General features: G+C 33.3%; 1 protein-coding gene across 1 annotated transcript in view; it reads right to left on the reverse strand.

The window, feature by feature from the left end:
• The window catches only part of LOC108908062, a 146,765-nt gene extending 145,412 nt beyond the window's left edge, over nucleotides 1-1,353 (reverse strand). The window contains exon 1 of the mRNA XM_018711971.1: nucleotides 1,163-1,353. The gene's annotated coding sequence lies outside the window, so the exon portion shown is untranslated. The remainder of the gene's footprint in view (nucleotides 1-1,162) is intronic.
• Between the last annotated feature and the right edge of the window lie 6,913 nt (nucleotides 1,354-8,266).

An 8,266-nucleotide genomic window follows, 5' to 3' on the forward strand; every position in this document is an offset into this window, starting at 1 on the left:
CATACAACGATTCTGTAAAGGGAACTGTAATCTAAACGGGGAGCCATGTTGAGAATTTAGTTTAACCAGCTGAATGTAATTAATTTATGTTATTAATAATAATCTTTAGATATAGTTTCCATGACAATAACAATTTATTTCTTATTAAATTAAGTCTATTGTAAATTGTAAATTTAAACATACATATTTATTAAGTACTGTGATAAAAAATTTAAATATGTATGTACCTATGTGTATTCTAATAAAACCAGCATACATATTTAAACTTCTTGCAGGAGAATAACCACAAAATATTCAATTGCATCCAATGGAAAAACAGTATCCACAAATGGACTAAGGTAAGTTTAGCTATATCGCACTATTTTATGTAATTGTGTCCCATTCATTTGAGGACACCCTGTATATAACCTTACAATGTTATTTATTTGTATTTAGAGACGGTATGGTGTCTCTTTGTCTTCATTGTTGTAAAATTTCTTTGTGATAGGTATTAAAAGAAATGTATACGAATAAAAAAAGATGAGATTTGACAACTATGCATGTCGCAGCTCGCGATAGCACCCGCGGTTATTTGCTATTGCACAGCGAAAGTTTTAGAAATGAAATAGAAAGGTTAAACAAAATTCAGTTCACACGACGGAATTTGAGAAAACAAACTCATGATATGTATTTCTAAAGGTCAAAGGTAGGCCCCGTATAAATGCGATACACATTCAAAGTATACGAAACATTGGTAAATAACAAGTATTCGATAACAAAAATTATGAGAAATGTCAGTCTCAGTAAATGTTTGGATATCTAAAATTAAGTTTACATTTAAAATAACCTAATCATCGGCAAAGTCAGTAGAGAATCAATAAATAATTGGTTTTCCAAAATTCAACAGATATTTTCAACATTTGCATACCATACAATTTTTAATATAATAAATATTTGAACAACGATTACATAAAATAAAAAAGATGAATGGACACAAGTTTATAGATCTATTGAAATTTCTTCTTCTGACGAATTTAGTAAAGTTCATTTTATCGACTTATTTATTACCTACGTGTTGTTAAAAAATGTTAGAAATTACTTTATACGTTACTGTATTACTACAATATCTACTTTAACCTAACCACAATGCAATAAAGTGGTATATAATGATGTAATACCTCACCTCTGGCCGCAGAAGCTGCTAAACTTCAAAATATAAGCTACGAAACGCGTCAAAAAAGTCGATAAAAAAGTCAAAAATTCGAACTATAACAAAATCTAATTTTGGCACAAAGCAGCTCTTAGAGGGCGATAGCGGTACCGCGGCAAATGGGTGCGTATGAGACGGAGAACAGTATTGTCAAAAACATTGCATTCGGTACGCCCACCGAACAAAAAGCGTCCCGACGTAGACCGTCGCGACGCCGTCAGACTACACACTGCGGGTCCTCGTTCGATAGGAAGAGGCGAAGTGGCAAGACATGCGCGAAGCGGCACGTTCGTGGACCTTTCTCGGTTTACGATCCACTGATTCCTTTTTGTTTACTGGGTCTATATATACATGTCAATTTGAGGGTAAATATGGAAGAATATGCTCCGTCTTTTCCCTTATTTAATCTGGAAGAATAAATAGAGTATCGGATGCGCAAGGCTGGGTGGGTAATTGCATAAGGTTGTGCAAGTTCAAAGCACATCCTAAATCTATTCTTCCCGCAGAATCACTGCACGATAAGGATATCGTTTAACAAACGCCCTCGAGAAGGAGAAGGATAACAACTAAATGAAATGTCAACACTTATTAAACGTCACTATATTAGCTTCGCGATACATTTGTGACTGTGACATTGTACGTTTTACCTTCAAATATTTCATAATTCAACAAAAGAAAATAATATGTGTTTAAATAATGTATACAACTTATTTAAACATTTAGTCGAGGAAATAAAGCACTGAACCTCTGAAATCTGTACAGTAAGATGGATCGTGATGCGGTTTTTTGCATTCGATTCGTTAGAGCGTCCAGAAAGTTTGTGACCCTATGTGATCAATGGGAAATGAAAATTGCATCGGTGCATAAGAAAAATGCATTCTTAAAATTGCATCTTGAAGAGTTAAAATATGAAAAATTTATAACTCGGAAAATATTGACGGAAATAAGTTCAATTTTACTACTAGTGGGGTTTTTGGGGTCGCTGAATACGAATATCATGACGACAACGGTCTCCGAAGTACCTAGTGGCTGGTTTCTACGAGGTCTCCTGGAGTTTTGTGGAAATTCGTTTTAAACTTAGCCGAAACTCGTTACCTTGGGGTTTTTGAGGTCGCTCAACACGAATATCGCGACGGCAACGGTCTCCGAGGTACCTAGTGCCCCAGGGTCGCCGATTTCAACGTCGTCTCCTGGAGTTTTGTGGAAATTTGTTATAAACTTAACCAAAACTCGTTACCTCGGGGTTTTTGGGGTAGCTCAACACGAGTATCACGACGGCAACGGTCTCCGAGGTACCTAGTGCCCCAGGGTGGCCGGTTTCCACGTCGTCTCTTGGAGTTTTGTGGAAATTCGTTATAAACTTAGCTGAAACTCGTCACCTCGAGGTTTTTGGGGTCGCTCAACACGAACATCACGACGGCAACGGTCCGGGAGGTACCTAGTGCTCAGGGTGGCCGGTTTCCACATCGTCGCCTGGAGTTTTGTGGAAATTCGTTATAAACTTGGCCGAAATACGTTACCTCGGGGTTTTTGAGGTCGCTCAACACGAATATCACGACAGCAACGGTCCACCAAGAATCATGAATATGATTTTCTTGGGTGCAAAACCGATTGCGGAACTTCGTGTGGATGTAGGAAGCACAGATTGAACTGCAGCATAGCGTGCAAAAATTGTGCAGGCATTAATTGCACGAATAATGAAAAATATTCTGCAAATGATATATTTTCTTCGGAAGTGGAAACACTAGATGAAGAAGATGAAGAAGATAATAATGAAAATTAAAAAATTAAATAAAAAAATTAAAAAATTAAATAAAAAAAATTATTTTTAGAAAACGTATTTTTTGTAATGAATAAATGTATTTTTATAATAAAAAATAATTAAGAATGAAATAGTTGTCACAGAAACCAGCCATCCTGAGTACTAGGTACCTCGAGGACCGTTACCGTCGTGATATTCGTGTTGATCGACCACAAAAACCGCGAGGTAACGAGTTTCGGCTAAGTTTATAACGAATTTCCAGAAAACTCCAGGAGACGAAGTTGAAACAGGCCACCCTGGGACACTAGATACCTCGGAGACCGTTGCTGTCGTGATATTCGTGTTGAGCGACCCCAAAAACCCCGAGGTAACGAGTTTCGGCAAAGTTTATAATGAATTTCCACAAAACTCCAGGAGATGATGTTGAAACCGGCCACCCTAGCGTACTAGGTACCTCGGAGACCGTTGCCGTCATGATATTCGTGTTGAGCGACCCCAAAAACCCCGAGCTAACGAGTTTCGGCTAAGTTTATAACGAATTTCCACAAAACTCCAGGAGACGACGTGGAAAACGGCCACCCTGTGCACAAGGTACCTCGGAGAGCGTTGGCATCATGATATTCGTGTTCAGCGACCCCAAAAACCCCCGAGTAGTAAAATTGAACTCATTTCCGTCAATATTTTCCGAGTTGTCAATTTTTCATATTTTAACTCTTCAAGATGCAATTTTAAAAATGCATTTTTCTTATGCACCGATGCAATTTTCATTTCTCATTGATCACATAAGGTCACAAACTTTCTGGACGCTCTAACGAATCGAATGCAAAAAACCGCATCACAATCCATCTTACTGCACAGATTTCAGAGATAAGGCCGTTTTTAGTGCTTTATTTCCTCGACTAATTATAGCTAAGCGCGTTCGGCTGACATAGTAAATTGTAAAATTTGTTTTTAAATAATAACTAACAGTGTCGACCACGCGTTGGATGCTGAGAATGAGTTTAATTGAATTTTTCTTAAAATTTTTGAGTTGAAAATTTTATACAATGATTCCAAAATTTAAAACATGATAAATAAGTTAAGAAAGTTAAGAAATTAATATTAAGATGTCTGAAATTTCAAAGATTTAAATTTACTAATCTCACTTTCATTAAAACATTACTTTATTTTCAATTTTGGCATTCTTGTATAAAATTGTCATCTCTTAAAAATTGTCATTTATCGAACATTTCAAGAAAAATATATCTAACCTAATTTTTTGCACTTAGCAAGTGATCCACACTGTATGTAAATTCTTATGGTGCAGTAGTCTTTTGTCTTTTTTAAATGTATTGTTTGTGTTAATTTAAAAATGTCTCTTGTCAATATAACATTTGATTATTGCCGTAAGATTATATGTTATTTTTTTAAAATTTTGTACAAGGTGATTCAAAATTCAGTACAAAGTATTTAGGGGCATATTTGTGAGGGCAAAATAAGATTTTTTTTTCCTATAATCGTGGGTCCACAAATGCTTAGTGTTAAATTTAAATATGTAATTGCTTTTGCCTCTGCTTGTAGAGAGCGCCACCTATAAGGCGACGTTTGATTGGTCCTAACTTTTTTACTACCCTGTACATTGACGTTTCGTATTAGTATGCATATCAATTTTAAGAAAAAATGGTATACTTTCCGTATACTAAACGGTAGTATTACCGCTAGTCAGCAGTGATTTTCTCGAAAACTGTTAGTTGTATCAAAAAATGTAAAGAGCTAAAATTCAAGATCATTGCATTATTGATTAGATGGTGAAAATAAATTTATAATTTTTCACCGTAAATAGTCAATAAAATTTGAAAATATGGTGTGCATTTTACTCTTCATAAGTGAATATCTCGGAAACGGTTGGTGCGAGTGATTTCGACCAAGTATACCTCTTTTGCTTAAAATTGATAGGGGAATAAACGTACTAATACGAAATGTAAAAAAGTTAGGGCCAATTTAATTCAAGCGTACCATTATAGGTGTCACCCTCTACAAGCAGCGTCAAAGGCAATTACATATTTAAATTTAGCATCCTAAAAAAACCCGTACTAATCTGTTTGAAAATTATTCCAAAAAAAAATCGAAAAAAATAAAAAACTTTAACATTCTGTACATCGAAAACTAAACATTTGTGGACCCACATTTACAGGAAAAAAAAAGTGTTATTTTGACCTCAAAAATATACCCCTAAATTCTTTGTACTGAATTTTGAATAACCCTGTACATGATTTATAAAAGCGACTGTAATGATGACTATGTAAGTCAAAATTGCCCAGTTATAATTTTTAAATAAATTTTAGACACTATTTAATTACACTCTTTTATTTTCTTTTGTTGATATCCAGAAGCTACACACTTCTCTGCTACGATTTAGTTTCTTAATTATTTTACAATTTTTACAAATATTTAGATATTACATTGTCCCGAAATGGTTTAAATCAAACTTAAATATATCATCCCTTAATTAACGGACGATTAAGAGAGCAAAAAATTTAATCAATTTTCTTAAGCATACTCGTATGATACAAAAACAATACCTGGGTAGGCATAACTTTAAGAGAATATTACTCAGGTAAAATAAACAAAAAAGTTTATACAAACATTTATTCGAAAATGCACCTTTCCAAAATAGAGGCAAATTTTTTTGAAAAAAAAAAAAATCCCAAAAACACCTAATAATAGCTTTACTATATTTGATGCAGTGATACCTATACAGGGTGTTAGTAAATAAGTGCGACAAATTTCAGGGGGTGATTCTACATGAGAAAATAATGGCAGTTTACTTATAAACGTATGTCCGCAAATGATTCGTTTTCCGAGATACGGGGTGTCAAAGTTTTTCTTAAAAACTGACGATTTAANAACTGTCCTCTGTTTTTAAAGAAACTATAGTTTTTCTGTTTTGACACCTTGTGTTGACTAGAGTTTTTTTGAAAATTTGTGTAGTTTCTATTGCATAATAATAACATAATGTAATTATTATTTATTCAATTTACCGTAAAAATTAAGAAAATAATATGAAAATATTAGTAGTATTATGTTAACCTACCTATGAGATGTGACATCAACTGCTAAAATGTTGAGACACATTTTCCTGTTCCTTGCTGGACATCTCAAGAGATCCTAAGGGTTCTGTTCTTGGACAGCCAGCACATAAAAATAATACAATAAAAAATGCCCTTCAAAGAGCATATAGCGTGTAACAAAAATGAACCAAAAATCTTCGGGGATATACAGGCTGATTCACATATTATCCAAAAAATTTTGGGAGTAGATGTATCCTGTAAAATGGAGTCAAATCGTAAAATCTTTATAGTTTTCGAGAAAAAAATTATTGAAGTTGTAATATTTTCAACCTTTACATGGCTGGGCTACTATAGTCTCTAGCGTCAACAGAATGCAATATATCCGCGATGTGCGTTGTGCGTAGTGTGCTCTCTCTCCACGTAGTCCCAGATGATCCCGAACATTGAAATCCGATGAAATTTTATTTATTTGTTTCTTTGGAAAAGATTTTTTTCAATTTATTGTCCGGTCGCTGATTGCATTCTTTGCCTTGCGCAAGATCAGGTTTTACAGTGGATCAGTTTTCAGTTCCGTGCAGAAGTGTATTTTTAAATCATTTTCGAACTGCCCTTTTTGATGTTTTTTTTACAAAATTGTATTTGTAAGAGTACCTGTACATTTCAAATTTTTTTTGGATAGGTTCTGAATCATCCTGTATAGAACTGACACAAATAATGAGAGTACGACATATGAATTTCATTTCTAAAAATACTTTGTTGAGGAGGTAGAAGTCGTTGAATTTTCGAAAAATTTTACTTTTTCCCTATAGCGTTTTTTTTTCAAAAATTGAAAATTTTAAATTTGTGATATTATTTTTACTAATAATAATTCATAATCTATAGTACTCATTTAGAGGAAAAACTCTATTTTTTCGGTAGAATTCTACGCCTCTGACAGATCTGATAAAGTCTCATTATTTAATTTAGGTATGCAAGAAAAATGTAATATATACCGTTTTCGTGTTATTTGCCTTTTTAATACCGTGTATTAACAAAAAATTGTATTTTTATATTAAATTTATTAAATTTGTTTGTTCTACTGAATGGGAAAATAACAAGAATATCGTTTTTCATTCGAATAGAATAAATAATCAAAAACCTTAATCATATTTTCAGAAGTTGTAAGGGCGTAGAAATTAAAATATTTCACATTCCCTATCTCTTCAACGAAGTACGAGTATTTAAGAAGAAAATTGTATACGGTTCCCATTATAAGCACCAGTAAACTGGTGGAAACACTAAAACTTTCCTCATTTGAGTTTCTTCTTCTTCAGCCATATCTATGGCAATGGTAAATAAAATGAGCTTTTTGTCAAGTGGAATTACTTTATTAGATAAAATCAAAACAAAATGTAAGTAAACTATTTTTGCTATAAAAATAATTGTCGTCATTCCTTTACACCATCTACAATAAAACTTCTCTCTTATTGGCCTTACCATATGATTTTATAATAAAAATTGTAGAAGTTCTAAACTCTAGAAACAAAATTTAATTTTTTAGTAGTCTGATACAATACTAAAGAGCGTATCAAATAGTTAACTTTTCTCAATTTGGAGTTTACGGCTTTTCTTTATAAACTAAGAATTTCTAGATCAATTTAAAACAACATTCTCAGTATATACCTTTATTCTCTATTTAGTTTTGCCAACTTAAATTGGTGAATATAAAAACAAAGTTTATAATTTGAAGAAATGTTTCAAAATTCTATGAGGTATACCTGTGTTATTAAATTTGTCAGCGAAACGATAACACTGAAAAGGAAATTTTTATACCTTAGATCCCCTTTTCAATCAATGCAAACTTATTTAAAAAATACAACCGTACATGAAAAGTTATTTTTACTGTTTAAACAGTTTCCAAAGAATGAAGATATGAAAGGAAAGTTATTAGCATTATTAAAACAACATGTTCCCAAGCCAGCGACCTTTTTTCGAACTGATTACAAAAGTCATGAAAACGGTCTGGATCGCTTCGTTTTAACGAGTCTACCACGCTGTAAAATTTTTAGAATATGGGAAGGGCGCTTTTCCGCATTGCTTTTTTATTTGAATTAAAAGAAAATGTGTTAAATAAGAAGCAAATTGAGTTGTCCGACAAAATAGAGGGCGCAATTGTCGAGTCCGACATCTCCAACATGTCGCTCTAGCGCGGTATGGTTTTCCGATTACAAAACACCCAATTTTCATTTTAACTTACTAAAAATTGCCTAAAAAACGTAGTCCATA

Source organism: Anoplophora glabripennis, unplaced genomic scaffold (genome assembly GCF_000390285.2).
Source record: "Anoplophora glabripennis isolate ALB-LARVAE unplaced genomic scaffold, Agla_2.0 scaffold152, whole genome shotgun sequence".
NCBI lineage: Eukaryota > Metazoa > Arthropoda > Insecta > Coleoptera > Cerambycidae > Anoplophora > Anoplophora glabripennis.